The 26,140-nt window shown below is 43.6% G+C and overlaps 40 non-coding genes and 30 pseudogenes across 40 annotated transcripts; all 70 read right to left on the reverse strand.

The window, feature by feature from the left end:
• Positions 1-36: 36 nt before the first annotated feature.
• On the reverse strand, positions 37-145 carry LOC149973820 (5S ribosomal RNA; annotated as a pseudogene).
• Positions 146-405: 260 nt separating this feature from the next.
• Positions 406-514, reverse strand: LOC149973821 (5S ribosomal RNA; annotated as a pseudogene).
• A 261-nt stretch (positions 515-775) lies between these two features.
• Positions 776-884, reverse strand: LOC149973822 (5S ribosomal RNA; annotated as a pseudogene).
• A 261-nt stretch (positions 885-1,145) lies between these two features.
• Positions 1,146-1,264, reverse strand: LOC149973823 (5S ribosomal RNA). Its single transcript, XR_016489830.1, has one exon. It is a non-coding gene; the product is annotated as a 5S ribosomal RNA (ribosomal RNA).
• Positions 1,265-1,524: 260 nt separating this feature from the next.
• LOC149973824 (5S ribosomal RNA) lies at positions 1,525-1,633 on the reverse strand (annotated as a pseudogene).
• A 261-nt stretch (positions 1,634-1,894) lies between these two features.
• LOC149973825 (5S ribosomal RNA) lies at positions 1,895-2,013 on the reverse strand. The gene has a single exon (XR_016489831.1). It is a non-coding gene; the product is annotated as a 5S ribosomal RNA (ribosomal RNA).
• A 261-nt stretch (positions 2,014-2,274) lies between these two features.
• On the reverse strand, positions 2,275-2,393 carry LOC149973826 (5S ribosomal RNA). The gene has a single exon (XR_016489832.1). It is a non-coding gene; the product is annotated as a 5S ribosomal RNA (ribosomal RNA).
• Positions 2,394-2,653: 260 nt separating this feature from the next.
• Positions 2,654-2,762, reverse strand: LOC149973827 (5S ribosomal RNA; annotated as a pseudogene).
• A 261-nt stretch (positions 2,763-3,023) lies between these two features.
• On the reverse strand, positions 3,024-3,142 carry LOC149973828 (5S ribosomal RNA). The gene has a single exon (XR_016489833.1). It is a non-coding gene; the product is annotated as a 5S ribosomal RNA (ribosomal RNA).
• Positions 3,143-3,403: 261 nt separating this feature from the next.
• Positions 3,404-3,522, reverse strand: LOC149973829 (5S ribosomal RNA). The gene has a single exon (XR_016489834.1). It is a non-coding gene; the product is annotated as a 5S ribosomal RNA (ribosomal RNA).
• A 261-nt stretch (positions 3,523-3,783) lies between these two features.
• LOC149973830 (5S ribosomal RNA) lies at positions 3,784-3,902 on the reverse strand. Its single transcript, XR_016489835.1, has one exon. It is a non-coding gene; the product is annotated as a 5S ribosomal RNA (ribosomal RNA).
• A 260-nt stretch (positions 3,903-4,162) lies between these two features.
• Positions 4,163-4,271, reverse strand: LOC149973831 (5S ribosomal RNA; annotated as a pseudogene).
• A 261-nt stretch (positions 4,272-4,532) lies between these two features.
• On the reverse strand, positions 4,533-4,651 carry LOC149973832 (5S ribosomal RNA). Its single transcript, XR_016489837.1, has one exon. It is a non-coding gene; the product is annotated as a 5S ribosomal RNA (ribosomal RNA).
• A 261-nt stretch (positions 4,652-4,912) lies between these two features.
• On the reverse strand, positions 4,913-5,031 carry LOC149973833 (5S ribosomal RNA). The gene has a single exon (XR_016489838.1). It is a non-coding gene; the product is annotated as a 5S ribosomal RNA (ribosomal RNA).
• Positions 5,032-5,292: 261 nt separating this feature from the next.
• LOC149973834 (5S ribosomal RNA) lies at positions 5,293-5,411 on the reverse strand. Its single transcript, XR_016489839.1, has one exon. It is a non-coding gene; the product is annotated as a 5S ribosomal RNA (ribosomal RNA).
• A 261-nt stretch (positions 5,412-5,672) lies between these two features.
• LOC149973835 (5S ribosomal RNA) lies at positions 5,673-5,781 on the reverse strand (annotated as a pseudogene).
• Positions 5,782-6,042: 261 nt separating this feature from the next.
• Positions 6,043-6,161, reverse strand: LOC149973836 (5S ribosomal RNA). The gene has a single exon (XR_016489826.1). It is a non-coding gene; the product is annotated as a 5S ribosomal RNA (ribosomal RNA).
• A 260-nt stretch (positions 6,162-6,421) lies between these two features.
• On the reverse strand, positions 6,422-6,530 carry LOC149973837 (5S ribosomal RNA; annotated as a pseudogene).
• A 261-nt stretch (positions 6,531-6,791) lies between these two features.
• LOC149973838 (5S ribosomal RNA) lies at positions 6,792-6,910 on the reverse strand. The gene has a single exon (XR_016489840.1). It is a non-coding gene; the product is annotated as a 5S ribosomal RNA (ribosomal RNA).
• A 260-nt stretch (positions 6,911-7,170) lies between these two features.
• LOC149973839 (5S ribosomal RNA) lies at positions 7,171-7,279 on the reverse strand (annotated as a pseudogene).
• A 261-nt stretch (positions 7,280-7,540) lies between these two features.
• Positions 7,541-7,649, reverse strand: LOC149973840 (5S ribosomal RNA; annotated as a pseudogene).
• A 260-nt stretch (positions 7,650-7,909) lies between these two features.
• On the reverse strand, positions 7,910-8,018 carry LOC149973841 (5S ribosomal RNA; annotated as a pseudogene).
• A 261-nt stretch (positions 8,019-8,279) lies between these two features.
• LOC149973842 (5S ribosomal RNA) lies at positions 8,280-8,398 on the reverse strand. The gene has a single exon (XR_016489841.1). It is a non-coding gene; the product is annotated as a 5S ribosomal RNA (ribosomal RNA).
• A 261-nt stretch (positions 8,399-8,659) lies between these two features.
• Positions 8,660-8,768, reverse strand: LOC149973843 (5S ribosomal RNA; annotated as a pseudogene).
• A 261-nt stretch (positions 8,769-9,029) lies between these two features.
• LOC149973844 (5S ribosomal RNA) lies at positions 9,030-9,148 on the reverse strand. Its single transcript, XR_016489598.1, has one exon. It is a non-coding gene; the product is annotated as a 5S ribosomal RNA (ribosomal RNA).
• Positions 9,149-9,408: 260 nt separating this feature from the next.
• Positions 9,409-9,517, reverse strand: LOC149973845 (5S ribosomal RNA; annotated as a pseudogene).
• A 261-nt stretch (positions 9,518-9,778) lies between these two features.
• LOC149973846 (5S ribosomal RNA) lies at positions 9,779-9,897 on the reverse strand. The gene has a single exon (XR_016489599.1). It is a non-coding gene; the product is annotated as a 5S ribosomal RNA (ribosomal RNA).
• A 260-nt stretch (positions 9,898-10,157) lies between these two features.
• Positions 10,158-10,266, reverse strand: LOC149973847 (5S ribosomal RNA; annotated as a pseudogene).
• A 261-nt stretch (positions 10,267-10,527) lies between these two features.
• LOC149973848 (5S ribosomal RNA) lies at positions 10,528-10,646 on the reverse strand. Its single transcript, XR_016489842.1, has one exon. It is a non-coding gene; the product is annotated as a 5S ribosomal RNA (ribosomal RNA).
• A 260-nt stretch (positions 10,647-10,906) lies between these two features.
• Positions 10,907-11,015, reverse strand: LOC149973849 (5S ribosomal RNA; annotated as a pseudogene).
• Positions 11,016-11,276: 261 nt separating this feature from the next.
• Positions 11,277-11,385, reverse strand: LOC149973850 (5S ribosomal RNA; annotated as a pseudogene).
• Positions 11,386-11,645: 260 nt separating this feature from the next.
• On the reverse strand, positions 11,646-11,754 carry LOC149973851 (5S ribosomal RNA; annotated as a pseudogene).
• A 261-nt stretch (positions 11,755-12,015) lies between these two features.
• Positions 12,016-12,124, reverse strand: LOC149973852 (5S ribosomal RNA; annotated as a pseudogene).
• A 260-nt stretch (positions 12,125-12,384) lies between these two features.
• LOC149973853 (5S ribosomal RNA) lies at positions 12,385-12,493 on the reverse strand (annotated as a pseudogene).
• A 261-nt stretch (positions 12,494-12,754) lies between these two features.
• LOC149973854 (5S ribosomal RNA) lies at positions 12,755-12,873 on the reverse strand. The gene has a single exon (XR_016489843.1). It is a non-coding gene; the product is annotated as a 5S ribosomal RNA (ribosomal RNA).
• Positions 12,874-13,134: 261 nt separating this feature from the next.
• Positions 13,135-13,243, reverse strand: LOC149973855 (5S ribosomal RNA; annotated as a pseudogene).
• Positions 13,244-13,504: 261 nt separating this feature from the next.
• LOC149973856 (5S ribosomal RNA) lies at positions 13,505-13,623 on the reverse strand. The gene has a single exon (XR_016489600.1). It is a non-coding gene; the product is annotated as a 5S ribosomal RNA (ribosomal RNA).
• Positions 13,624-13,883: 260 nt separating this feature from the next.
• LOC149973857 (5S ribosomal RNA) lies at positions 13,884-13,992 on the reverse strand (annotated as a pseudogene).
• A 261-nt stretch (positions 13,993-14,253) lies between these two features.
• Positions 14,254-14,372, reverse strand: LOC149973858 (5S ribosomal RNA). Its single transcript, XR_016489844.1, has one exon. It is a non-coding gene; the product is annotated as a 5S ribosomal RNA (ribosomal RNA).
• A 260-nt stretch (positions 14,373-14,632) lies between these two features.
• On the reverse strand, positions 14,633-14,741 carry LOC149973859 (5S ribosomal RNA; annotated as a pseudogene).
• Positions 14,742-15,002: 261 nt separating this feature from the next.
• Positions 15,003-15,111, reverse strand: LOC149973860 (5S ribosomal RNA; annotated as a pseudogene).
• Positions 15,112-15,371: 260 nt separating this feature from the next.
• Positions 15,372-15,480, reverse strand: LOC149973861 (5S ribosomal RNA; annotated as a pseudogene).
• A 261-nt stretch (positions 15,481-15,741) lies between these two features.
• On the reverse strand, positions 15,742-15,860 carry LOC149973862 (5S ribosomal RNA). Its single transcript, XR_016489845.1, has one exon. It is a non-coding gene; the product is annotated as a 5S ribosomal RNA (ribosomal RNA).
• A 261-nt stretch (positions 15,861-16,121) lies between these two features.
• LOC149973863 (5S ribosomal RNA) lies at positions 16,122-16,230 on the reverse strand (annotated as a pseudogene).
• Positions 16,231-16,491: 261 nt separating this feature from the next.
• Positions 16,492-16,610, reverse strand: LOC149973864 (5S ribosomal RNA). Its single transcript, XR_016489601.1, has one exon. It is a non-coding gene; the product is annotated as a 5S ribosomal RNA (ribosomal RNA).
• Positions 16,611-16,870: 260 nt separating this feature from the next.
• On the reverse strand, positions 16,871-16,979 carry LOC149973865 (5S ribosomal RNA; annotated as a pseudogene).
• A 261-nt stretch (positions 16,980-17,240) lies between these two features.
• Positions 17,241-17,359, reverse strand: LOC149973866 (5S ribosomal RNA). The gene has a single exon (XR_016489846.1). It is a non-coding gene; the product is annotated as a 5S ribosomal RNA (ribosomal RNA).
• A 248-nt stretch (positions 17,360-17,607) lies between these two features.
• On the reverse strand, positions 17,608-17,716 carry LOC149973867 (5S ribosomal RNA; annotated as a pseudogene).
• A 261-nt stretch (positions 17,717-17,977) lies between these two features.
• Positions 17,978-18,096, reverse strand: LOC149973868 (5S ribosomal RNA). The gene has a single exon (XR_016489847.1). It is a non-coding gene; the product is annotated as a 5S ribosomal RNA (ribosomal RNA).
• Positions 18,097-18,357: 261 nt separating this feature from the next.
• On the reverse strand, positions 18,358-18,476 carry LOC149973869 (5S ribosomal RNA). Its single transcript, XR_016489848.1, has one exon. It is a non-coding gene; the product is annotated as a 5S ribosomal RNA (ribosomal RNA).
• Positions 18,477-18,737: 261 nt separating this feature from the next.
• Positions 18,738-18,856, reverse strand: LOC149973870 (5S ribosomal RNA). The gene has a single exon (XR_016489849.1). It is a non-coding gene; the product is annotated as a 5S ribosomal RNA (ribosomal RNA).
• Positions 18,857-19,117: 261 nt separating this feature from the next.
• On the reverse strand, positions 19,118-19,236 carry LOC149973871 (5S ribosomal RNA). Its single transcript, XR_016489850.1, has one exon. It is a non-coding gene; the product is annotated as a 5S ribosomal RNA (ribosomal RNA).
• A 261-nt stretch (positions 19,237-19,497) lies between these two features.
• On the reverse strand, positions 19,498-19,616 carry LOC149973872 (5S ribosomal RNA). Its single transcript, XR_016489851.1, has one exon. It is a non-coding gene; the product is annotated as a 5S ribosomal RNA (ribosomal RNA).
• A 261-nt stretch (positions 19,617-19,877) lies between these two features.
• Positions 19,878-19,996, reverse strand: LOC149973873 (5S ribosomal RNA). The gene has a single exon (XR_016489852.1). It is a non-coding gene; the product is annotated as a 5S ribosomal RNA (ribosomal RNA).
• Positions 19,997-20,257: 261 nt separating this feature from the next.
• Positions 20,258-20,376, reverse strand: LOC149973874 (5S ribosomal RNA). The gene has a single exon (XR_016489853.1). It is a non-coding gene; the product is annotated as a 5S ribosomal RNA (ribosomal RNA).
• Positions 20,377-20,637: 261 nt separating this feature from the next.
• LOC149973875 (5S ribosomal RNA) lies at positions 20,638-20,756 on the reverse strand. The gene has a single exon (XR_016489854.1). It is a non-coding gene; the product is annotated as a 5S ribosomal RNA (ribosomal RNA).
• Positions 20,757-21,017: 261 nt separating this feature from the next.
• LOC149973876 (5S ribosomal RNA) lies at positions 21,018-21,136 on the reverse strand. The gene has a single exon (XR_016489855.1). It is a non-coding gene; the product is annotated as a 5S ribosomal RNA (ribosomal RNA).
• A 261-nt stretch (positions 21,137-21,397) lies between these two features.
• On the reverse strand, positions 21,398-21,516 carry LOC149973877 (5S ribosomal RNA). The gene has a single exon (XR_016489856.1). It is a non-coding gene; the product is annotated as a 5S ribosomal RNA (ribosomal RNA).
• A 261-nt stretch (positions 21,517-21,777) lies between these two features.
• LOC149973878 (5S ribosomal RNA) lies at positions 21,778-21,896 on the reverse strand. Its single transcript, XR_016489858.1, has one exon. It is a non-coding gene; the product is annotated as a 5S ribosomal RNA (ribosomal RNA).
• A 261-nt stretch (positions 21,897-22,157) lies between these two features.
• Positions 22,158-22,276, reverse strand: LOC149973879 (5S ribosomal RNA). Its single transcript, XR_016489859.1, has one exon. It is a non-coding gene; the product is annotated as a 5S ribosomal RNA (ribosomal RNA).
• A 261-nt stretch (positions 22,277-22,537) lies between these two features.
• On the reverse strand, positions 22,538-22,656 carry LOC149973880 (5S ribosomal RNA). Its single transcript, XR_016489860.1, has one exon. It is a non-coding gene; the product is annotated as a 5S ribosomal RNA (ribosomal RNA).
• A 248-nt stretch (positions 22,657-22,904) lies between these two features.
• On the reverse strand, positions 22,905-23,023 carry LOC149973881 (5S ribosomal RNA). Its single transcript, XR_016489861.1, has one exon. It is a non-coding gene; the product is annotated as a 5S ribosomal RNA (ribosomal RNA).
• A 261-nt stretch (positions 23,024-23,284) lies between these two features.
• Positions 23,285-23,393, reverse strand: LOC149973882 (5S ribosomal RNA; annotated as a pseudogene).
• Positions 23,394-23,654: 261 nt separating this feature from the next.
• LOC149973883 (5S ribosomal RNA) lies at positions 23,655-23,763 on the reverse strand (annotated as a pseudogene).
• Positions 23,764-24,024: 261 nt separating this feature from the next.
• Positions 24,025-24,143, reverse strand: LOC149973884 (5S ribosomal RNA). The gene has a single exon (XR_016489862.1). It is a non-coding gene; the product is annotated as a 5S ribosomal RNA (ribosomal RNA).
• A 248-nt stretch (positions 24,144-24,391) lies between these two features.
• LOC149973885 (5S ribosomal RNA) lies at positions 24,392-24,510 on the reverse strand. The gene has a single exon (XR_016489863.1). It is a non-coding gene; the product is annotated as a 5S ribosomal RNA (ribosomal RNA).
• A 248-nt stretch (positions 24,511-24,758) lies between these two features.
• LOC149973886 (5S ribosomal RNA) lies at positions 24,759-24,877 on the reverse strand. The gene has a single exon (XR_016489865.1). It is a non-coding gene; the product is annotated as a 5S ribosomal RNA (ribosomal RNA).
• A 261-nt stretch (positions 24,878-25,138) lies between these two features.
• Positions 25,139-25,257, reverse strand: LOC149973887 (5S ribosomal RNA). Its single transcript, XR_016489866.1, has one exon. It is a non-coding gene; the product is annotated as a 5S ribosomal RNA (ribosomal RNA).
• Positions 25,258-25,505: 248 nt separating this feature from the next.
• LOC149973888 (5S ribosomal RNA) lies at positions 25,506-25,624 on the reverse strand. The gene has a single exon (XR_016489867.1). It is a non-coding gene; the product is annotated as a 5S ribosomal RNA (ribosomal RNA).
• A 261-nt stretch (positions 25,625-25,885) lies between these two features.
• Positions 25,886-25,994, reverse strand: LOC149973889 (5S ribosomal RNA; annotated as a pseudogene).
• Positions 25,995-26,140: the final 146 nt, after the last annotated feature.

The raw sequence follows: 26,140 nt of genomic DNA on the forward strand, positions 1-26,140 counted from the left end.
GACAAAGAGTTGAAATTCCACAAGGCAGTGACAAAAAGCTTACAGCACCTGGTATTCCCAGGCGGTCTCCCATCCAAGTACTAACCAGGCCCGACCCTGCTTAGCTTCCGAGATCAGACGAGATCAGGCCGGTGTGGCCGTAAGCGAGAAACAATCTCTTGCTGCACTATGTAAAGTCAAAGTGAGCCTGATTAACAGCTGTTGCATTTTCACCATTTAGATAAGCATCTTTGTGTCACTCAAAAAGTGGAAGAAATTGCATATACTGTAGCCATAATTTGTAGCACAGATTGTTGGATGAAATACAAACTAACCTTGCTTACTTATTTCAAAGCGAGGGCACATATTTCAGCCTTGTGGGAAAAAACGGACAAAGAGTTGAAATTCCACAAGGCAGTGACAAAAAGCTTACAGCACCTGGTATTCCCAGGCGGTCTCCCATCCAAGTACTAACCAGGCCCGACCCTGCTTAGCTTCCGAGATCAGACGAGATCAGGCCGGTGTGGCCGTAAGCGAGAAACAATCTCTTGCTGCACTATGTAAAGTCAAAGTGAGCCTGATTAACAGCTGTTGCATTTTCACCATTTAGATAAGCATCTTTGTGTCACTCAAAAAGTGGAAGAAATTGCATATACTGTAGCCATAATTTGTAGCACAGATTGTTGGATGAAATACAAACTAACCTTGCTTACTTATTTCAAAGCGAGGGCACATATTTCAGCCTTGTGGAAAAAAAACGGACAAAGAGTTGAAATTCCACAAGGCAGTGACAAAAAGCTTACAGCACCTGGTATTCCCAGGCGGTCTCCCATCCAAGTACTAACCAGGCCCGACCCTGCTTAGCTTCCGAGATCAGACGAGATCAGGCCGGTGTGGCCGTAAGCGAGAAACAATCTCTTGCTGCACTATGTAAAGTCAAAGTGAGCCTGATTAACAGCTGTTGCATTTTCACCATTTAGATAAGCATCTTTGTGTCACTCAAAAAGTGGAAGAAATTGCATATACTGTAGCCATAATTTGTAGCACAGATTGTTGGATGAAATACAAACTAACCTTGCTTACTTATTTCAAAGCGAGGGCACATATTTCAGCCTTGTGGAAAAAAAACGGACAAAGAGTTGAAATTCCACAAGGCAGTGACAAAAAGCTTACAGCACCTGGTATTCCCAGGCGGTCTCCCATCCAAGTACTAACCAGGCCCGACCCTGCTTAGCTTCCGAGATCAGACGAGATCAGGCGTACTCAGGCCGGTGTGGCCGTAAGCGAGAAACAATCTCTTGCTGCACTATGTAAAGTCAAAGTGAGCCTGATTAACAGCTGTTGCATTTTCACCATTTAGATAAGCATCTTTGTGTCACTCAAAAAGTGGAAGAAATTGCATATACTGTAGCCATAATTTGTAGCACAGATTGTTGGATGAAATACAAACTAACCTTGCTTACTTATTTCAAAGCGAGGGCACATATTTCAGCCTTGTGGGAAAAAACGGACAAAGAGTTGAAATTCCACAAGGCAGTGACAAAAAGCTTACAGCACCTGGTATTCCCAGGCGGTCTCCCATCCAAGTACTAACCAGGCCCGACCCTGCTTAGCTTCCGAGATCAGACGAGATCAGGCCGGTGTGGCCGTAAGCGAGAAACAATCTCTTGCTGCACTATGTAAAGTCAAAGTGAGCCTGATTAACAGCTGTTGCATTTTCACCATTTAGATAAGCATCTTTGTGTCACTCAAAAAGTGGAAGAAATTGCATATACTGTAGCCATAATTTGTAGCACAGATTGTTGGATGAAATACAAACTAACCTTGCTTACTTATTTCAAAGCGAGGGCACATATTTCAGCCTTGTGGAAAAAAAACGGACAAAGAGTTGAAATTCCACAAGGCAGTGACAAAAAGCTTACAGCACCTGGTATTCCCAGGCGGTCTCCCATCCAAGTACTAACCAGGCCCGACCCTGCTTAGCTTCCGAGATCAGACGAGATCAGGCGTACTCAGGCCGGTGTGGCCGTAAGCGAGAAACAATCTCTTGCTGCACTATGTAAAGTCAAAGTGAGCCTGATTAACAGCTGTTGCATTTTCACCATTTAGATAAGCATCTTTGTGTCACTCAAAAAGTGGAAGAAATTGCATATACTGTAGCCATAATTTGTAGCACAGATTGTTGGATGAAATACAAACTAACCTTGCTTACTTATTTCAAAGCGAGGGCACATATTTCAGCCTTGTGGAAAAAAAACGGACAAAGAGTTGAAATTCCACAAGGCAGTGACAAAAAGCTTACAGCACCTGGTATTCCCAGGCGGTCTCCCATCCAAGTACTAACCAGGCCCGACCCTGCTTAGCTTCCGAGATCAGACGAGATCAGGCGTACTCAGGCCGGTGTGGCCGTAAGCGAGAAACAATCTCTTGCTGCACTATGTAAAGTCAAAGTGAGCCTGATTAACAGCTGTTGCATTTTCACCATTTAGATAAGCATCTTTGTGTCACTCAAAAAGTGGAAGAAATTGCATATACTGTAGCCATAATTTGTAGCACAGATTGTTGGATGAAATACAAACTAACCTTGCTTACTTATTTCAAAGCGAGGGCACATATTTCAGCCTTGTGGGAAAAAACGGACAAAGAGTTGAAATTCCACAAGGCAGTGACAAAAAGCTTACAGCACCTGGTATTCCCAGGCGGTCTCCCATCCAAGTACTAACCAGGCCCGACCCTGCTTAGCTTCCGAGATCAGACGAGATCAGGCCGGTGTGGCCGTAAGCGAGAAACAATCTCTTGCTGCACTATGTAAAGTCAAAGTGAGCCTGATTAACAGCTGTTGCATTTTCACCATTTAGATAAGCATCTTTGTGTCACTCAAAAAGTGGAAGAAATTGCATATACTGTAGCCATAATTTGTAGCACAGATTGTTGGATGAAATACAAACTAACCTTGCTTACTTATTTCAAAGCGAGGGCACATATTTCAGCCTTGTGGAAAAAAAACGGACAAAGAGTTGAAATTCCACAAGGCAGTGACAAAAAGCTTACAGCACCTGGTATTCCCAGGCGGTCTCCCATCCAAGTACTAACCAGGCCCGACCCTGCTTAGCTTCCGAGATCAGACGAGATCAGGCGTACTCAGGCCGGTGTGGCCGTAAGCGAGAAACAATCTCTTGCTGCACTATGTAAAGTCAAAGTGAGCCTGATTAACAGCTGTTGCATTTTCACCATTTAGATAAGCATCTTTGTGTCACTCAAAAAGTGGAAGAAATTGCATATACTGTAGCCATAATTTGTAGCACAGATTGTTGGATGAAATACAAACTAACCTTGCTTACTTATTTCAAAGCGAGGGCACATATTTCAGCCTTGTGGAAAAAAAACGGACAAAGAGTTGAAATTCCACAAGGCAGTGACAAAAAGCTTACAGCACCTGGTATTCCCAGGCGGTCTCCCATCCAAGTACTAACCAGGCCCGACCCTGCTTAGCTTCCGAGATCAGACGAGATCAGGCGTACTCAGGCCGGTGTGGCCGTAAGCGAGAAACAATCTCTTGCTGCACTATGTAAAGTCAAAGTGAGCCTGATTAACAGCTGTTGCATTTTCACCATTTAGATAAGCATCTTTGTGTCACTCAAAAAGTGGAAGAAATTGCATATACTGTAGCCATAATTTGTAGCACAGATTGTTGGATGAAATACAAACTAACCTTGCTTACTTATTTCAAAGCGAGGGCACATATTTCAGCCTTGTGGAAAAAAAACGGACAAAGAGTTGAAATTCCACAAGGCAGTGACAAAAAGCTTACAGCACCTGGTATTCCCAGGCGGTCTCCCATCCAAGTACTAACCAGGCCCGACCCTGCTTAGCTTCCGAGATCAGACGAGATCAGGCGTACTCAGGCCGGTGTGGCCGTAAGCGAGAAACAATCTCTTGCTGCACTATGTAAAGTCAAAGTGAGCCTGATTAACAGCTGTTGCATTTTCACCATTTAGATAAGCATCTTTGTGTCACTCAAAAAGTGGAAGAAATTGCATATACTGTAGCCATAATTTGTAGCACAGATTGTTGGATGAAATACAAACTAACCTTGCTTACTTATTTCAAAGCGAGGGCACATATTTCAGCCTTGTGGGAAAAAACGGACAAAGAGTTGAAATTCCACAAGGCAGTGACAAAAAGCTTACAGCACCTGGTATTCCCAGGCGGTCTCCCATCCAAGTACTAACCAGGCCCGACCCTGCTTAGCTTCCGAGATCAGACGAGATCAGGCCGGTGTGGCCGTAAGCGAGAAACAATCTCTTGCTGCACTATGTAAAGTCAAAGTGAGCCTGATTAACAGCTGTTGCATTTTCACCATTTAGATAAGCATCTTTGTGTCACTCAAAAAGTGGAAGAAATTGCATATACTGTAGCCATAATTTGTAGCACAGATTGTTGGATGAAATACAAACTAACCTTGCTTACTTATTTCAAAGCGAGGGCACATATTTCAGCCTTGTGGAAAAAAAACGGACAAAGAGTTGAAATTCCACAAGGCAGTGACAAAAAGCTTACAGCACCTGGTATTCCCAGGCGGTCTCCCATCCAAGTACTAACCAGGCCCGACCCTGCTTAGCTTCCGAGATCAGACGAGATCAGGCGTACTCAGGCCGGTGTGGCCGTAAGCGAGAAACAATCTCTTGCTGCACTATGTAAAGTCAAAGTGAGCCTGATTAACAGCTGTTGCATTTTCACCATTTAGATAAGCATCTTTGTGTCACTCAAAAAGTGGAAGAAATTGCATATACTGTAGCCATAATTTGTAGCACAGATTGTTGGATGAAATACAAACTAACCTTGCTTACTTATTTCAAAGCGAGGGCACATATTTCAGCCTTGTGGAAAAAAAACGGACAAAGAGTTGAAATTCCACAAGGCAGTGACAAAAAGCTTACAGCACCTGGTATTCCCAGGCGGTCTCCCATCCAAGTACTAACCAGGCCCGACCCTGCTTAGCTTCCGAGATCAGACGAGATCAGGCGTACTCAGGCCGGTGTGGCCGTAAGCGAGAAACAATCTCTTGCTGCACTATGTAAAGTCAAAGTGAGCCTGATTAACAGCTGTTGCATTTTCACCATTTAGATAAGCATCTTTGTGTCACTCAAAAAGTGGAAGAAATTGCATATACTGTAGCCATAATTTGTAGCACAGATTGTTGGATGAAATACAAACTAACCTTGCTTACTTATTTCAAAGCGAGGGCACATATTTCAGCCTTGTGGAAAAAAAACGGACAAAGAGTTGAAATTCCACAAGGCAGTGACAAAAAGCTTACAGCACCTGGTATTCCCAGGCGGTCTCCCATCCAAGTACTAACCAGGCCCGACCCTGCTTAGCTTCCGAGATCAGACGAGATCAGGCGTACTCAGGCCGGTGTGGCCGTAAGCGAGAAACAATCTCTTGCTGCACTATGTAAAGTCAAAGTGAGCCTGATTAACAGCTGTTGCATTTTCACCATTTAGATAAGCATCTTTGTGTCACTCAAAAAGTGGAAGAAATTGCATATACTGTAGCCATAATTTGTAGCACAGATTGTTGGATGAAATACAAACTAACCTTGCTTACTTATTTCAAAGCGAGGGCACATATTTCAGCCTTGTGGGAAAAAAACGGACAAAGAGTTGAAATTCCACAAGGCAGTGACAAAAAGCTTACAGCACCTGGTATTCCCAGGCGGTCTCCCATCCAAGTACTAACCAGGCCCGACCCTGCTTAGCTTCCGAGATCAGACGAGATCAGGCCGGTGTGGCCGTAAGCGAGAAACAATCTCTTGCTGCACTATGTAAAGTCAAAGTGAGCCTGATTAACAGCTGTTGCATTTTCACCATTTAGATAAGCATCTTTGTGTCACTCAAAAAGTGGAAGAAATTGCATATACTGTAGCCATAATTTGTAGCACAGATTGTTGGATGAAATACAAACTAACCTTGCTTACTTATTTCAAAGCGAGGGCACATATTTCAGCCTTGTGGAAAAAAAACGGACAAAGAGTTGAAATTCCACAAGGCAGTGACAAAAAGCTTACAGCACCTGGTATTCCCAGGCGGTCTCCCATCCAAGTACTAACCTGGCCCGACCCTGCTTAGCTTCCGAGATCAGACGAGATCAGGCGTACTCAGGCCGGTGTGGCCGTAAGCGAGAAACAATCTCTTGCTGCACTATGTAAAGTCAAAGTGAGCCTGATTAACAGCTGTTGCATTTTCACCATTTAGATAAGCATCTTTGTGTCACTCAAAAAGTGGAAGAAATTGCATATACTGTAGCCATAATTTGTAGCACAGATTGTTGGATGAAATACAAACTAACCTTGCTTACTTATTTCAAAGCGAGGGCACATATTTCAGCCTTGTGGGAAAAAACGGACAAAGAGTTGAAATTCCACAAGGCAGTGACAAAAAGCTTACAGCACCTGGTATTCCCAGGCGGTCTCCCATCCAAGTACTAACCAGGCCCGACCCTGCTTAGCTTCCGAGATCAGACGAGATCAGGCCGGTGTGGCCGTAAGCGAGAAACAATCTCTTGCTGCACTATGTAAAGTCAAAGTGAGCCTGATTAACAGCTGTTGCATTTTCACCATTTAGATAAGCATCTTTGTGTCACTCAAAAAGTGGAAGAAATTGCATATACTGTAGCCATAATTTGTAGCACAGATTGTTGGATGAAATACAAACTAACCTTGCTTACTTATTTCAAAGCGAGGGCACATATTTCAGCCTTGTGGAAAAAAAACGGACAAAGAGTTGAAATTCCACAAGGCAGTGACAAAAAGCTTACAGCACCTGGTATTCCCAGGCGGTCTCCCATCCAAGTACTAACCAGGCCCGACCCTGCTTAGCTTCCGAGATCAGACGAGATCAGGCGTACTCAGGCCGGTGTGGCCGTAAGCGAGAAACAATCTCTTGCTGCACTATGTAAAGTCAAAGTGAGCCTGATTAACAGCTGTTGCATTTTCACCATTTAGATAAGCATCTTTGTGTCACTCAAAAAGTGGAAGAAATTGCATATACTGTAGCCATAATTTGTAGCACAGATTGTTGGATGAAATACAAACTAACCTTGCTTACTTATTTCAAAGCGAGGGCACATATTTCAGCCTTGTGGGAAAAAACGGACAAAGAGTTGAAATTCCACAAGGCAGTGACAAAAAGCTTACAGCACCTGGTATTCCCAGGCGGTCTCCCATCCAAGTACTAACCAGGCCCGACCCTGCTTAGCTTCCGAGATCAGACGAGATCAGGCCGGTGTGGCCGTAAGCGAGAAACAATCTCTTGCTGCACTATGTAAAGTCAAAGTGAGCCTGATTAACAGCTGTTGCATTTTCACCATTTAGATAAGCATCTTTGTGTCACTCAAAAAGTGGAAGAAATTGCATATACTGTAGCCATAATTTGTAGCACAGATTGTTGGATGAAATACAAACTAACCTTGCTTACTTATTTCAAAGCGAGGGCACATATTTCAGCCTTGTGGAAAAAAAACGGACAAAGAGTTGAAATTCCACAAGGCAGTGACAAAAAGCTTACAGCACCTGGTATTCCCAGGCGGTCTCCCATCCAAGTACTAACCAGGCCCGACCCTGCTTAGCTTCCGAGATCAGGCGTACTCAGGCCGGTGTGGCCGTAAGCGAGAAACAATCTCTTGCTGCACTATGTAAAGTCAAAGTGAGCCTGATTAACAGCTGTTGCATTTTCACCATTTAGATAAGCATCTTTGTGTCACTCAAAAAGTGGAAGAAATTGCATATACTGTAGCCATAATTTGTAGCACAGATTGTTGGATGAAATACAAACTAACCTTGCTTACTTATTTCAAAGCGAGGGCACATATTTCAGCCTTGTGGGAAAAAACGGACAAAGAGTTGAAATTCCACAAGGCAGTGACAAAAAGCTTACAGCACCTGGTATTCCCAGGCGGTCTCCCATCCAAGTACTAACCAGGCCCGACCCTGCTTAGCTTCCGAGATCAGACGAGATCAGGCCGGTGTGGCCGTAAGCGAGAAACAATCTCTTGCTGCACTATGTAAAGTCAAAGTGAGCCTGATTAACAGCTGTTGCATTTTCACCATTTAGATAAGCATCTTTGTGTCACTCAAAAAGTGGAAGAAATTGCATATACTGTAGCCATAATTTGTAGCACAGATTGTTGGATGAAATACAAACTAACCTTGCTTACTTATTTCAAAGCGAGGGCACATATTTCAGCCTTGTGGAAAAAAAACGGACAAAGAGTTGAAATTCCACAAGGCAGTGACAAAAAGCTTACAGCACCTGGTATTCCCAGGCGGTCTCCCATCCAAGTACTAACCAGGCCCGACCCTGCTTAGCTTCCGAGATCAGACGAGATCAGGCGTACTCAGGCCGGTGTGGCCGTAAGCGAGAAATAATCTCTTGCTGCACTATGTAAAGTCAAAGTGAGCCTGATTAACAGCTGTTGCATTTTCACCATTTAGATAAGCATCTTTGTGTCACTCAAAAAGTGGAAGAAATTGCATATACTGTAGCCATAATTTGTAGCACAGATTGTTGGATGAAATACAAACTAACCTTGCTTACTTATTTCAAAGCGAGGGCACATATTTCAGCCTTGTGGAAAAAAAACGGACAAAGAGTTGAAATTCCACAAGGCAGTGACAAAAAGCTTACAGCACCTGGTATTCCCAGGCGGTCTCCCATCCAAGTACTAACCAGGCCCGACCCTGCTTAGCTTCCGAGATCAGACGAGATCAGGCCGGTGTGGCCGTAAGCGAGAAACAATCTCTTGCTGCACTATGTAAAGTCAAAGTGAGCCTGATTAACAGCTGTTGCATTTTCACCATTTAGATAAGCATCTTTGTGTCACTCAAAAAGTGGAAGAAATTGCATATACTGTAGCCATAATTTGTAGCACAGATTGTTGGATGAAATACAAACTAACCTTGCTTACTTATTTCAAAGCGAGGGCACATATTTCAGCCTTGTGGAAAAAAAACGGACAAAGAGTTGAAATTCCACAAGGCAGTGACAAAAAGCTTACAGCACCTGGTATTCCCAGGCGGTCTCCCATCCAAGTACTAACCAGGCCCGACCCTGTTTAGCTTCCGAGATCAGACGAGATCAGGCGTACTCAGGCCGGTGTGGCCGTAAGCGAGAAACAATCTCTTGCTGCACTATGTAAAGTCAAAGTGAGCCTGATTAACAGCTGTTGCATTTTCACCATTTAGATAAGCATCTTTGTGTCACTCAAAAAGTGGAAGAAATTGCATATACTGTAGCCATAATTTGTAGCACAGATTGTTGGATGAAATACAAACTAACCTTGCTTACTTATTTCAAAGCGAGGGCACATATTTCAACCTTGTGGGAAAAAACGGACAAAGAGTTGAAATTCCACAAGGCAGTGACAAAAAGCTTACAGCACCTGGTATTCCCAGGCGGTCTCCCATCCAAGTACTAACCAGGCCCGACCCTGCTTAGCTTCCGAGATCAGACGAGATCAGGCCGGTGTGGCCGTAAGCGAGAAACAATCTCTTGCTGCACTATGTAAAGTCAAAGTGAGCCTGATTAACAGCTGTTGCATTTTCACCATTTAGATAAGCATCTTTGTGTCACTCAAAAAGTGGAAGAAATTGCATATACTGTAGCCATAATTTGTAGCACAGATTGTTGGATGAAATACAAACTAACCTTGCTTACTTATTTCAAAGCGAGGGCACATATTTCAGCCTTGTGGAAAAAAAACGGACAAAGAGTTGAAATTCCACAAGGCAGTGACAAAAAGCTTACAGCACCTGGTATTCCCAGGCGGTCTCCCATCCAAGTACTAACCAGGCCCGACCCTGTTTAGCTTCCGAGATCAGACGAGATCAGGCGTACTCAGGCCGGTGTGGCCGTAAGCGAGAAACAATCTCTTGCTGCACTATGTAAAGTCAAAGTGAGCCTGATTAACAGCTGTTGCATTTTCACCATTTAGATAAGCATCTTTGTGTCACTCAAAAAGTGGAAGAAATTGCATATACTGTAGCCATAATTTGTAGCACAGATTGTTGGATGAAATACAAACTAACCTTGCTTACTTATTTCAAAGCGAGGGCACATATTTCAACCTTGTGGGAAAAAACGGACAAAGAGTTGAAATTCCACAAGGCAGTGACAAAAAGCTTACAGCACCTGGTATTCCCAGGCGGTCTCCCATCCAAGTACTAACCAGGCCCGACCCTGCTTAGCTTCCGAGATCAGACGAGATCAGGCCGGTGTGGCCGTAAGCGAGAAACAATCTCTTGCTGCACTATGTAAAGTCAAAGTGAGCCTGATTAACAGCTGTTGCATTTTCACCATTTAGATAAGCATCTTTGTGTCACTCAAAAAGTGGAAGAAATTGCATATACTGTAGCCATAATTTGTAGCACAGATTGTTGGATGAAATACAAACTAACCTTGCTTACTTATTTCAAAGCGAGGGCACATATTTCAGCCTTGTGGAAAAAAAACGGACAAAGAGTTGAAATTCCACAAGGCAGTGACAAAAAGCTTACAGCACCTGGTATTCCCAGGCGGTCTCCCATCCAAGTACTAACCAGGCCCGACCCTGCTTAGCTTCCGAGATCAGACGAGATCAGGCGTACTCAGGCCGGTGTGGCCGTAAGCGAGAAACAATCTCTTGCTGCACTATGTAAAGTCAAAGTGAGCCTGATTAACAGCTGTTGCATTTTCACCATTTAGATGAGCATCTTTGTGTCACTCAAAAAGTGGAAGAAATTGCATATACTGTAGCCATAATTTGTAGCACAGATTGTTGGATGAAATACAAACTAACCTTGCTTACTTATTTCAAAGCGAGGGCACATATTTCAACCTTGTGGGAAAAAACGGACAAAGAGTTGAAATTCCACAAGGCAGTGACAAAAAGCTTACAGCACCTGGTATTCCCAGGCGGTCTCCCATCCAAGTACTAACCAGGCCCGACCCTGCTTAGCTTCCGAGATCAGACGAGATCAGGCCGGTGTGGCCGTAAGCGAGAAACAATCTCTTGCTGCACTATGTAAAGTCAAAGTGAGCCTGATTAACAGCTGTTGCATTTTCACCATTTAGATAAGCATCTTTGTGTCACTCAAAAAGTGGAAGAAATTGCATATACTGTAGCCATAATTTGTAGCACAGATTGTTGGATGAAATACAAACTAACCTTGCTTACTTATTTCAAAGCGAGGGCACATATTTCAGCCTTGTGGAAAAAAAACGGACAAAGAGTTGAAATTCCACAAGGCAGTGACAAAAAGCTTACAGCACCTGGTATTCCCAGGCGGTCTCCCATCCAAGTACTAACCAGGCCCGACCCTGCTTAGCTTCCGAGATCAGGCGTACTCAGGCCGGTGTGGCCGTAAGCGAGAAACAATCTCTTGCTGCACTATGTAAAGTCAAAGTGAGCCTGATTAACAGCTGTTGCATTTTCACCATTTAGATAAGCATCTTTGTGTCACTCAAAAAGTGGAAGAAATTGCATATACTGTAGCCATAATTTGTAGCACAGATTGTTGGATGAAATACAAACTAACCTTGCTTACTTATTTCAAAGCGAGGGCACATATTTCAACCTTGTGGGAAAAAACGGACAAAGAGTTGAAATTCCACAAGGCAGTGACAAAAAGCTTACAGCACCTGGTATTCCCAGGCGGTCTCCCATCCAAGTACTAACCAGGCCCGACCCTGCTTAGCTTCCGAGATCAGACGAGATCAGGCCGGTGTGGCCGTAAGCGAGAAACAATCTCTTGCTGCACTATGTAAAGTCAAAGTGAGCCTGATTAACAGCTGTTGCATTTTCACCATTTAGATAAGCATCTTTGTGTCACTCAAAAAGTGGAAGAAATTGCATATACTGTAGCCATAATTTGTAGCACAGATTGTTGGATGAAATACAAACTAACCTTGCTTACTTATTTCAAAGCGAGGGCACATATTTCAGCCTTGTGGAAAAAAAACGGACAAAGAGTTGAAATTCCACAAGGCAGTGACAAAAAGCTTACAGCACCTGGTATTCCCAGGCGGTCTCCCATCCAAGTACTAACCAGGCCCGACCCTGCTTAGCTTCCGAGATCAGGCGTACTCAGGCCGGTGTGGCCGTAAGCGAGAAACAATCTCTTGCTGCACTATGTAAAGTCAAAGTGAGCCTGATTAACAGCTGTTGCATTTTCACCATTTAGATAAGCATCTTTGTGTCACTCAAAAAGTGGAAGAAATTGCATATACTGTAGCCATAATTTGTAGCACAGATTGTTGGATGAAATACAAACTAACCTTGCTTACTTATTTCAAAGCGAGGGCACATATTTCAACCTTGTGGGAAAAAACGGACAAAGAGTTGAAATTCCACAAGGCAGTGACAAAAAGCTTACAGCACCTGGTATTCCCAGGCGGTCTCCCATCCAAGTACTAACCAGGCCCGACCCTGCTTAGCTTCCGAGATCAGACGAGATCAGGCCGGTGTGGCCGTAAGCGAGAAACAATCTCTTGCTGCACTATGTAAAGTCAAAGTGAGCCTGATTAACAGCTGTTGCATTTTCACCATTTAGATAAGCATCTTTGTGTCACTCAAAAAGTGGAAGAAATTGCATATACTGTAGCCATAATTTGTAGCACAGATTGTTGGATGAAATACAAACTAACCTTGCTTACTTATTTCAAAGCGAGGGCACATATTTCAGCCTTGTGGAAAAAAAACGGACAAAGAGTTGAAATTCCACAAGGCAGTGACAAAAAGCTTACAGCACCTGGTATTCCCAGGCGGTCTCCCATCCAAGTACTAACCAGGCCCGACCCTGCTTAGCTTCCGAGATCAGACGAGATCAGGCGTACTCAGGCCGGTGTGGCCGTAAGCGAGAAACAATCTCTTGCTGCACTATGTAAAGTCAAAGTGAGCCTGATTAACAGCTGTTGCATTTTCACCATTTAGATAAGCATCTTTGTGTCACTCAAAAAGTGGAAGAAATTGCATATACTGTAGCCATAATTTGTAGCACAGATTGTTGGATGAAATACAAACTAACCTTGCTTACTTATTTCAAAGCGAGGGCACATATTTCAGCCTTGTGGAAAAAAAACGGACAAAGAGTTGAAATTCCACAAGGCAGTGACAAAAAGCTTACAGCACCTGGTATTCCCAGGCGGTCTCCCATCCAAGTACTAACCAGGCCCGACCCTGCTTAGCTTCCGAGATCAGACGAGATCAGGCCGGTGTGGCCGTAAGCGAGAAACAATCTCTTGCTGCACTATGTAAAGTCAAAGTGAGCCTGATTAACAGCTGTTGCATTTTCACCATTTAGATAAGCATCTTTGTGTCACTCAAAAAGTGGAAGAAATTGCATATACTGTAGCCATAATTTGTAGCACAGATTGTTGGATGAAATACAAACTAACCTTGCTTACTTATTTCAAAGCGAGGGCACATATTTCAGCCTTGTGGAAAAAAAACGGACAAAGAGTTGAAATTCCACAAGGCAGTGACAAAAAGCTTACAGCACCTGGTATTCCCAGGCGGTCTCCCATCCAAGTACTAACCAGGCCCGACCCTGTTTAGCTTCCGAGATCAGACGAGATCAGGCGTACTCAGGCCGGTGTGGCCGTAAGCGAGAAACAATCTCTTGCTGCACTATGTAAAGTCAAAGTGAGCCTGATTAACAGCTGTTGCATTTTCACCATTTAGATAAGCATCTTTGTGTCACTCAAAAAGTGGAAGAAATTGCATATACTGTAGCCATAATTTGTAGCACAGATTGTTGGATGAAATACAAACTAACCTTGCTTACTTATTTCAAAGCGAGGGCACATATTTCAACCTTGTGGGAAAAAACGGACAAAGAGTTGAAATTCCACAAGGCAGTGACAAAAAGCTTACAGCACCTGGTATTCCCAGGCGGTCTCCCATCCAAGTACTAACCAGGCCCGACCCTGCTTAGCTTCCGAGATCAGACGAGATCAGGCCGGTGTGGCCGTAAGCGAGAAACAATCTCTTGCTGCACTATGTAAAGTCAAAGTGAGCCTGATTAACAGCTGTTGCATTTTCACCATTTAGATAAGCATCTTTGTGTCACTCAAAAAGTGGAAGAAATTGCATATACTGTAGCCATAATTTGTAGCACAGATTGTTGGATGAAATACAAACTAACCTTGCTTACTTATTTCAAAGCGAGGGCACATATTTCAGCCTTGTGGAAAAAAAACGGACAAAGAGTTGAAATTCCACAAGGCAGTGACAAAAAGCTTACAGCACCTGGTATTCCCAGGCGGTCTCCCATCCAAGTACTAACCAGGCCCGACCCTGCTTAGCTTCCGAGATCAGACGAGATCAGGCGTACTCAGGCCGGTGTGGCCGTAAGCGAGAAACAATCTCTTGCTGCACTATGTAAAGTCAAAGTGAGCCTGATTAACAGCTGTTGCATTTTCACCATTTAGATGAGCATCTTTGTGTCACTCAAAAAGTGGAAGAAATTGCATATACTGTAGCCATAATTTGTAGCACAGATTGTTGGATGAAATACAAACTAACCTTGCTTACTTATTTCAAAGCGAGGGCACATATTTCAACCTTGTGGGAAAAAACGGACAAAGAGTTGAAATTCCACAAGGCAGTGACAAAAAGCTTACAGCACCTGGTATTCCCAGGCGGTCTCCCATCCAAGTACTAACCAGGCCCGACCCTGCTTAGCTTCCGAGATCAGACGAGATCAGGCCGGTGTGGCCGTAAGCGAGAAACAATCTCTTGCTGCACTATGTAAAGTCAAAGTGAGCCTGATTAACAGCTGTTGCATTTTCACCATTTAGATAAGCATCTTTGTGTCACTCAAAAAGTGGAAGAAATTGCATATACTGTAGCCATAATTTGTAGCACAGATTGTTGGATGAAATACAAACTAACCTTGCTTACTTATTTCAAAGCGAGGGCACATATTTCAGCCTTGTGGAAAAAAAACGGACAAAGAGTTGAAATTCCACAAGGCAGTGACAAAAAGCTTACAGCACCTGGTATTCCCAGGCGGTCTCCCATCCAAGTACTAACCAGGCCCGACCCTGCTTAGCTTCCGAGATCAGGCGTACTCAGGCCGGTGTGGCCGTAAGCGAGAAACAATCTCTTGCTGCACTATGTAAAGTCAAAGTGAGCCTGATTAACAGCTGTTGCATTTTCACCATTTAGATAAGCATCTTTGTGTCACTCAAAAAGTGGAAGAAATTGCATATACTGTAGCCATAATTTGTAGCACAGATTGTTGGATGAAATACAAACTAACCTTGCTTACTTATTTCAAAGCGAGGGCACATATTTCAACCTTGTGGGAAAAAACGGACAAAGAGTTGAAATTCCACAAGGCAGTGACAAAAAGCTTACAGCACCTGGTATTCCCAGGCGGTCTCCCATCCAAGTACTAACCAGACCCGACCCTGCTTAGCTTCCGAGATCAGACGAGATCAGGCCGGTGTGGCCGTAAGCGAGAAACAATCTCTTGCTGCACTATGTAAAGTCAAAGTGAGCCTGATTAACAGCTGTTGCATTTTCACCATTTAGATAAGCATCTTTGTGTCACTCAAAAAGTGGAAGAAATTGCATATACTGTAGCCATAATTTGTAGCACAGATTGTTGGATGAAATACAAACTAACCTTGCTTACTTATTTCAAAGCGAGGGCACATATTTCAGCCTTGTGGAAAAAAAACGGACAAAGAGTTGAAATTCCACAAGGCAGTGACAAAAAGCTTACAGCACCTGGTATTCCCAGGCGGTCTCCCATCCAAGTACTAACCAGGCCCGACCCTGCTTAGCTTCCGAGATCAGACGAGATCAGGCGTACTCAGGCCGGTGTGGCCGTAAGCGAGAAATAATCTCTTGCTGCACTATGTAAAGTCAAAGTGAGCCTGATTAACAGCTGTTGCATTTTCACCATTTAGATAAGCATCTTTGTGTCACTCAAAAAGTGGAAGAAATTGCATATACTGTAGCCATAATTTGTAGCACAGATTGTTGGATGAAATACAAACTAACCTTGCTTACTTATTTCAAAGCGAGGGCACATATTTCAGCCTTGTGGAAAAAAAACGGACAAAGAGTTGAAATTCCACAAGGCAGTGACAAAAAGCTTACAGCACCTGGTATTCCCAGGCGGTCTCCCATCCAAGTACTAACCAGGCCCGACCCTGCTTAGCTTCCGAGATCAGACGAGATCAGGCCGGTGTGGCCGTAAGCGAGAAACAATCTCTTGCTGCACTATGTAAAGTCAAAGTGAGCCTGATTAACAGCTGTTGCATTTTCACCATTTAGATAAGCATCTTTGTGTCACTCAAAAAGTGGAAGAAATTGCATATACTGTAGCCATAATTTGTAGCACAGATTGTTGGATGAAATACAAACTAACCTTGCTTACTTATTTCAAAGCGAGGGCACATATTTCAGCCTTGTGGAAAAAAAACGGACAAAGAGTTGAAATTCCACAAGGCAGTGACAAAAAGCTTACAGCACCTGGTATTCCCAGGCGGTCTCCCATCCAAGTACTAACCAGGCCCGACCCTGTTTAGCTTCCGAGATCAGACGAGATCAGGCGTACTCAGGCCGGTGTGGCCGTAAGCGAGAAACAATCTCTTGCTGCACTATGTAAAGTCAAAGTGAGCCTGATTAACAGCTGTTGCATTTTCACCATTTAGATAAGCATCTTTGTGTCACTCAAAAAGTGGAAGAAATTGCATATACTGTAGCCATAATTTGTAGCACAGATTGTTGGATGAAATACAAACTAACCTTGCTTACTTATTTCAAAGCGAGGGCACATATTTCAACCTTGTGGGAAAAAACGGACAAAGAGTTGAAATTCCACAAGGCAGTGACAAAAAGCTTACAGCACCTGGTATTCCCAGGCGGTCTCCCATCCAAGTACTAACCAGGCCCGACCCTGCTTAGCTTCCGAGATCAGACGAGATCAGGCCGGTGTGGCCGTAAGCGAGAAACAATCTCTTGCTGCACTATGTAAAGTCAAAGTGAGCCTGATTAACAGCTGTTGCATTTTCACCATTTAGATAAGCATCTTTGTGTCACTCAAAAAGTGGAAGAAATTGCATATACTGTAGCCATAATTTGTAGCACAGATTGTTGGATGAAATACAAACTAACCTTGCTTACTTATTTCAAAGCGAGGGCACATATTTCAGCCTTGTGGAAAAAAAACGGACAAAGAGTTGAAATTCCACAAGGCAGTGACAAAAAGCTTACAGCACCTGGTATTCCCAGGCGGTCTCCCATCCAAGTACTAACCAGGCCCGACCCTGCTTAGCTTCCGAGATCAGACGAGATCAGGCGTACTCAGGCCGGTGTGGCCGTAAGCGAGAAACAATCTCTTGCTGCACTATGTAAAGTCAAAGTGAGCCTGATTAACAGCTGTTGCATTTTCACCATTTAGATAAGCATCTTTGTGTCACTCAAAAAGTGGAAGAAATTGCATATACTGTAGCACAGATTGTTGGATGAAATACAAACTAACCTTGCTTACTTATTTCAAAGCGAGGGCACATATTTCAGCCTTGTGGAAAAAAAACGGACAAAGAGTTGAAATTCCACAAGGCAGTGACAAAAAGCTTACAGCACCTGGTATTCCCAGGCGGTCTCCCATCCAAGTACTAACCAGGCCCGACCCTGCTTAGCTTCCGAGATCAGACGAGATCAGGCCGGTGTGGCCGTAAGCGAGAAACAATCTCTTGCTGCACTATGTAAAGTCAAAGTGAGCCTGATTAACAGCTGTTGCATTTTCACCATTTAGATAAGCATCTTTGTGTCACTCAAAAAGTGGAAGAAATTGCATATACTGTAGCCATAATTTGTAGCACAGATTGTTGGATGAAATACAAACTAACCTTGCTTACTTATTTCAAAGCGAGGGCACATATTTCAGCCTTGTGGAAAAAAAACGGACAAAGAGTTGAAATTCCACAAGGCAGTGACAAAAAGCTTACAGCACCTGGTATTCCCAGGCGGTCTCCCATCCAAGTACTAACCAGGCCCGACCCTGCTTAGCTTCCGAGATCAGACGAGATCAGGCGTACTCAGGCCGGTGTGGCCGTAAGCGAGAAACAATCTCTTGCTGCACTATGTAAAGTCAAAGTGAGCCTGATTAACAGCTGTTGCATTTTCACCATTTAGATAAGCATCTTTGTGTCACTCAAAAAGTGGAAGAAATTGCATATACTGTAGCCATAATTTGTAGCACAGATTGTTGGATGAAATACAAACTAACCTTGCTTACTTATTTCAAAGCGAGGGCACATATTTCAGCCTTGTGGAAAAAAAACGGACAAAGAGTTGAAATTCCACAAGGCAGTGACAAAAAGCTTACAGCACCTGGTATTCCCAGGCGGTCTCCCATCCAAGTACTAACCAGGCCCGACCCTGCTTAGCTTCCGAGATCAGACGAGATCAGGCGTACTCAGGCCGGTGTGGCCGTAAGCGAGAAACAATCTCTTGCTGCACTATGTAAAGTCAAAGTGAGCCTGATTAACAGCTGTTGCATTTTCACCATTTAGATGAGCATCTTTGTGTCACTCAAAAAGTGGAAGAAATTGCATATACTGTAGCCATAATTTGTAGCACAGATTGTTGGATGAAATACAAACTAACCTTGCTTACTTATTTCAAAGCGAGGGCACATATTTCAGCCTTGTGGAAAAAAAACGGACAAAGAGTTGAAATTCCACAAGGCAGTGACAAAAAGCTTACAGCACCTGGTATTCCCAGGCGGTCTCCCATCCAAGTACTAACCAGGCCCGACCCTGCTTAGCTTCCGAGATCAGACGAGATCAGGCGTACTCAGGCCGGTGTGGCCGTAAGCGAGAAACAATCTCTTGCTGCACTATGTAAAGTCAAAGTGAGCCTGATTAACAGCTGTTGCATTTTCACCATTTAGATAAGCATCTTTGTGTCACTCAAAAAGTGGAAGAAATTGCATATACTGTAGCCATAATTTGTAGCACAGATTGTTGGATGAAATACAAACTAACCTTGCTTACTTATTTCAAAGCGAGGGCACATATTTCAGCCTTGTGGAAAAAAAACGGACAAAGAGTTGAAATTCCACAAGGCAGTGACAAAAAGCTTACAGCACCTGGTATTCCCAGGCGGTCTCCCATCCAAGTACTAACCAGGCCCGACCCTGCTTAGCTTCCGAGATCAGACGAGATCAGGCGTACTCAGGCCGGTGTGGCCGTAAGCGAGAAACAATCTCTTGCTGCACTATGTAAAGTCAAAGTGAGCCTGATTAACAGCTGTTGCATTTTCACCATTTAGATAAGCATCTTTGTGTCACTCAAAAAGTGGAAGAAATTGCATATACTGTAGCCATAATTTGTAGCACAGATTGTTGGATGAAATACAAACTAACCTTGCTTACTTATTTCAAAGCGAGGGCACATATTTCAGCCTTGTGGAAAAAAAACGGACAAAGAGTTGAAATTCCACAAGGCAGTGACAAAAAGCTTACAGCACCTGGTATTCCCAGGCGGTCTCCCATCCAAGTACTAACCAGGCCCGACCCTGCTTAGCTTCCGAGATCAGACGAGATCAGGCGTACTCAGGCCGGTGTGGCCGTAAGCGAGAAACAATCTCTTGCTGCACTATGTAAAGTCAAAGTGAGCCTGATTAACAGCTGTTGCATTTTCACCATTTAGATAAGCATCTTTGTGTCACTCAAAAAGTGGAAGAAATTGCATATACTGTAGCCATAATTTGTAGCACAGATTGTTGGATGAAATACAAACTAACCTTGCTTACTTATTTCAAAGCGAGGGCACATATTTCAGCCTTGTGGAAAAAAAACGGACAAAGAGTTGAAATTCCACAAGGCAGTGACAAAAAGCTTACAGCACCTGGTATTCCCAGGCGGTCTCCCATCCAAGTACTAACCAGGCCCGACCCTGCTTAGCTTCCGAGATCAGACGAGATCAGGCGTACTCAGGCCGGTGTGGCCGTAAGCGAGAAACAATCTCTTGCTGCACTATGTAAAGTCAAAGTGAGCCTGATTAACAGCTGTTGCATTTTCACCATTTAGATGAGCATCTTTGTGTCACTCAAAAAGTGGAAGAAATTGCATATACTGTAGCCATAATTTGTAGCACAGATTGTTGGATGAAATACAAACTAACCTTGCTTACTTATTTCAAAGCGAGGGCACATATTTCAGCCTTGTGGAAAAAAAACGGACAAAGAGTTGAAATTCCACAAGGCAGTGACAAAAAGCTTACAGCACCTGGTATTCCCAGGCGGTCTCCCATCCAAGTACTAACCAGGCCCGACCCTGCTTAGCTTCCGAGATCAGACGAGATCAGGCGTACTCAGGCCGGTGTGGCCGTAAGCGAGAAACAATCTCTTGCTGCACTATGTAAAGTCAAAGTGAGCCTGATTAACAGCTGTTGCATTTTCACCATTTAGATAAGCATCTTTGTGTCACTCAAAAAGTGGAAGAAATTGCATATACTGTAGCCATAATTTGTAGCACAGATTGTTGGATGAAATACAAACTAACCTTGCTTACTTATTTCAAAGCGAGGGCACATATTTCAGCCTTGTGGAAAAAAAACGGACAAAGAGTTGAAATTCCACAAGGCAGTGACAAAAAGCTTACAGCACCTGGTATTCCCAGGCGGTCTCCCATCCAAGTACTAACCAGGCCCGACCCTGCTTAGCTTCCGAGATCAGACGAGATCAGGCGTACTCAGGCCGGTGTGGCCGTAAGCGAGAAACAATCTCTTGCTGCACTATGTAAAGTCAAAGTGAGCCTGATTAACAGCTGTTGCATTTTCACCATTTAGATAAGCATCTTTGTGTCACTCAAAAAGTGGAAGAAATTGCATATACTGTAGCCATAATTTGTAGCACAGATTGTTGGATGAAATACAAACTAACCTTGCTTACTTATTTCAAAGCGAGGGCACATATTTCAGCCTTGTGGAAAAAAAACGGACAAAGAGTTGAAATTCCACAAGGCAGTGACAAAAAGCTTACAGCACCTGGTATTCCCAGGCGGTCTCCCATCCAAGTACTAACCAGGCCCGACCCTGCTTAGCTTCCGAGATCAGACGAGATCAGGCGTACTCAGGCCGGTGTGGCCGTAAGCGAGAAACAATCTCTTGCTGCACTATGTAAAGTCAAAGTGAGCCTGATTAACAGCTGTTGCATTTTCACCATTTAGATAAGCATCTTTGTGTCACTCAAAAAGTGGAAGAAATTGCATATACTGTAGCCATAATTTGTAGCACAGATTGTTGGATGAAATACAAACTAACCTTGCTTACTTATTTCAAAGCGAGGGCACATATTTCAGCCTTGTGGAAAAAAAACGGACAAAGAGTTGAAATTCCACAAGGCAGTGACAAAAAGCTTACAGCACCTGGTATTCCCAGGCGGTCTCCCATCCAAGTACTAACCAGGCCCGACCCTGCTTAGCTTCCGAGATCAGACGAGATCAGGCGTACTCAGGCCGGTGTGGCCGTAAGCGAGAAACAATCTCTTGCTGCACTATGTAAAGTCAAAGTGAGCCTGATTAACAGCTGTTGCATTTTCACCATTTAGATAAGCATCTTTGTGTCACTCAAAAAGTGGAAGAAATTGCATATACTGTAGCCATAATTTGTAGCACAGATTGTTGGATGAAATACAAACTAACCTTGCTTACTTATTTCAAAGCGAGGGCACATATTTCAGCCTTGTGGAAAAAAAACGGACAAAGAGTTGAAATTCCACAAGGCAGTGACAAAAAGCTTACAGCACCTGGTATTCCCAGGCGGTCTCCCATCCAAGTACTAACCAGGCCCGACCCTGCTTAGCTTCCGAGATCAGACGAGATCAGGCGTACTCAGGCCGGTGTGGCCGTAAGCGAGAAACAATCTCTTGCTGCACTATGTAAAGTCAAAGTGAGCCTGATTAACAGCTGTTGCATTTTCACCATTTAGATAAGCATCTTTGTGTCACTCAAAAAGTGGAAGAAATTGCATATACTGTAGCCATAATTTGTAGCACAGATTGTTGGATGAAATACAAACTAACCTTGCTTACTTATTTCAAAGCGAGGGCACATATTTCAGCCTTGTGGAAAAAAAACGGACAAAGAGTTGAAATTCCACAAGGCAGTGACAAAAAGCTTACAGCACCTGGTATTCCCAGGCGGTCTCCCATCCAAGTACTAACCAGGCCCGACCCTGCTTAGCTTCCGAGATCAGACGAGATCAGGCGTACTCAGGCCGGTGTGGCCGTAAGCGAGAAACAATCTCTTGCTGCACTATGTAAAGTCAAAGTGAGCCTGATTAACAGCTGTTGCATTTTCACCATTTAGATAAGCATCTTTGTGTCACTCAAAAAGTGGAAGAAATTGCATATACTGTAGCCATAATTTGTAGCACAGATTGTTGGATGAAATACAAACTAACCTTGCTTACTTATTTCAAAGCGAGGGCACATATTTCAGCCTTGTGGAAAAAAAACGGACAAAGAGTTGAAATTCCACAAGGCAGTGACAAAAAGCTTACAGCACCTGGTATTCCCAGGCGGTCTCCCATCCAAGTACTAACCAGGCCCGACCCTGCTTAGCTTCCGAGATCAGACGAGATCAGGCGTACTCAGGCCGGTGTGGCCGTAAGCGAGAAACAATCTCTTGCTGCACTATGTAAAGTCAAAGTGAGCCTGATTAACAGCTGTTGCATTTTCACCATTTAGATAAGCATCTTTGTGTCACTCAAAAAGTGGAAGAAATTGCATATACTGTAGCACAGATTGTTGGATGAAATACAAACTAACCTTGCTTACTTATTTCAAAGCGAGGGCACATATTTCAGCCTTGTGGAAAAAAAACGGACAAAGAGTTGAAATTCCACAAGGCAGTGACAAAAAGCTTACAGCACCTGGTATTCCCAGGCGGTCTCCCATCCAAGTACTAACCAGGCCCGACCCTGCTTAGCTTCCGAGATCAGACGAGATCAGGCGTACTCAGGCCGGTGTGGCCGTAAGCGAGAAACAATCTCTTGCTGCACTATGTAAAGTCAAAGTGAGCCTGATTAACAGCTGTTGCATTTTCACCATTTAGATAAGCATCTTTGTGTCACTCAAAAAGTGGAAGAAATTGCATATACTGTAGCCATAATTTGTAGCACAGATTGTTGGATGAAATACAAACTAACCTTGCTTACTTATTTCAAAGCGAGGGCACATATTTCAGCCTTGTGGAAAAAAAACGGACAAAGAGTTGAAATTCCACAAGGCAGTGACAAAAAGCTTACAGCACCTGGTATTCCCAGGCGGTCTCCCATCCAAGTACTAACCAGGCCCGACCCTGCTTAGCTTCCGAGATCAGACGAGATCAGGCCGGTGTGGCCGTAAGCGAGAAACAATCTCTTGCTGCACTATGTAAAGTCAAAGTGAGCCTGATTAACAGCTGTTGCATTTTCACCATTTAGATAAGCATCTTTGTGTCACTCAAAAAGTGGAAGAAATTGCATATACTGTAGCCATAATTTGTAGCACAGATTGTTGGATGAAATACAAACTAACCTTGCTTACTTATTTCAAAGCGAGGGCACATATTTCAGCCTTGTGGAAAAAAAACGGACAAAGAGTTGAAATTCCACAAGGCAGTGACAAAAAGCTTACAGCACCTGGTATTCCCAGGCGGTCTCCCATCCAAGTACTAACCAGGCCCGACCCTGCTTAGCTTCCGAGATCAGACGAGATCAGGCCGGTGTGGCCGTAAGCGAGAAACAATCTCTTGCTGCACTATGTAAAGTCAAAGTGAGCCTGATTAACAGCTGTTGCATTTTCACCATTTAGATAAGCATCTTTGTGTCACTCAAAAAGTGGAAGAAATTGCATATACTGTAGCCATAATTTGTAGCACAGATTGTTGGATGAAATACAAACTAACCTTGCTTACTTATTTCAAAGCGAGGGCACATATTTCAGCCTTGTGGAAAAAAAACGGACAAAGAGTTGAAATTCCACAAGGCAGTGACAAAAAGCTTACAGCACCTGGTATTCCCAGGCGGTCTCCCATCCAAGTACTAACCAGGCCCGACCCTGCTTAGCTTCCGAGATCAGACGAGATCAGGCGTACTCAGGCCGGTGTGGCCGTAAGCGAGAAACAATCTCTTGCTGCACTATGTAAAGTCAAAGTGAGCCTGATTAACAGCTGTTGCATTTTCACCATTTAGATAAGCATCTTTGTGTCACTCAAAAAGTGGAAGAAATTGCATATACTGTAGCACAGATTGTTGGATGAAATACAAACTAACCTTGCTTACTTATTTCAAAGCGAGGGCACATATTTCAGCCTTGTGGAAAAAAAACGGACAAAGAGTTGAAATTCCACAAGGCAGTGACAAAAAGCTTACAGCACCTGGTATTCCCAGGCGGTCTCCCATCCAAGTACTAACCAGGCCCGACCCTGCTTAGCTTCCGAGATCAGACGAGATCAGGCGTACTCAGGCCGGTGTGGCCGTAAGCGAGAAACAATCTCTTGCTGCACTATGTAAAGTCAAAGTGAGCCTGATTAACAGCTGTTGCATTTTCACCATTTAGATAAGCATCTTTGTGTCACTCAAAAAGTGGAAGAAATTGCATATACTGTAGCACAGATTGTTGGATGAAATACAAACTAACCTTGCTTACTTATTTCAAAGCGAGGGCACATATTTCAGCCTTGTGGAAAAAAAACGGACAAAGAGTTGAAATTCCACAAGGCAGTGACAAAAAGCTTACAGCACCTGGTATTCCCAGGCGGTCTCCCATCCAAGTACTAACCAGGCCCGACCCTGCTTAGCTTCCGAGATCAGACGAGATCAGGCGTACTCAGGCCGGTGTGGCCGTAAGCGAGAAACAATCTCTTGCTGCACTATGTAAAGTCAAAGTGAGCCTGATTAACAGCTGTTGCATTTTCACCATTTAGATAAGCATCTTTGTGTCACTCAAAAAGTGGAAGAAATTGCATATACTGTAGCCATAATTTGTAGCACAGATTGTTGGATGAAATACAAACTAACCTTGCTTACTTATTTCAAAGCGAGGGCACATATTTCAGCCTTGTGGAAAAAAAACGGACAAAGAGTTGAAATTCCACAAGGCAGTGACAAAAAGCTTACAGCACCTGGTATTCCCAGGCGGTCTCCCATCCAAGTACTAACCAGGCCCGACCCTGCTTAGCTTCCGAGATCAGACGAGATCAGGCGTACTCAGGCCGGTGTGGCCGTAAGCGAGAAACAATCTCTTGCTGCACTATGTAAAGTCAAAGTGAGCCTGATTAACAGCTGTTGCATTTTCACCATTTAGATAAGCATCTTTGTGTCACTCAAAAAGTGGAAGAAATTGCATATACTGTAGCACAGATTGTTGGATGAAATACAAACTAACCTTGCTTACTTATTTCAAAGCGAGGGCACATATTTCAGCCTTGTGGAAAAAAAACGGACAAAGAGTTGAAATTCCACAAGGCAGTGACAAAAAGCTTACAGCACCTGGTATTCCCAGGCGGTCTCCCATCCAAGTACTAACCAGGCCCGACCCTGCTTAGCTTCCGAGATCAGACGAGATCAGGCGTACTCAGGCCGGTGTGGCCGTAAGCGAGAAACAATCTCTTGCTGCACTATGTAAAGTCAAAGTGAGCCTGATTAACAGCTGTTGCATTTTCACCATTTAGATAAGCATCTTTGTGTCACTCAAAAAGTGGAAGAAATTGCATATACTGTAGCCATAATTTGTAGCACAGATTGTTGGATGAAATACAAACTAACCTTGCTTACTTATTTCAAAGCGAGGGCACATATTTCAGCCTTGTGGAAAAAAAACGGACAAAGAGTTGAAATTCCACAAGGCAGTGACAAAAAGCTTACAGCACCTGGTATTCCCAGGCGGTCTCCCATCCAAGTACTAACCAGGCCCGACCCTGCTTAGCTTCCGAGATCAGACGAGATCAGGCCGGTGTGGCCGTAAGCGAGAAACAATCTCTTGCTGCACTATGTAAAGTCAAAGTGAGCCTGATTAACAGCTGTTGCATTTTCACCATTTAGATAAGCATCTTTGTGTCACTCAAAAAGTGGAAGAAATTGCATATACTGTAGCCATAATTTGTAGCACAGAT

The sequence above is a fragment of the Oncorhynchus mykiss genome, chromosome 20 (genome assembly GCF_057628025.1).
Source record: "Oncorhynchus mykiss isolate SJ-2025 chromosome 20, ASM5762802v1, whole genome shotgun sequence".
In the NCBI taxonomy this organism is placed as follows: domain Eukaryota; kingdom Metazoa; phylum Chordata; class Actinopteri; order Salmoniformes; family Salmonidae; genus Oncorhynchus; species Oncorhynchus mykiss.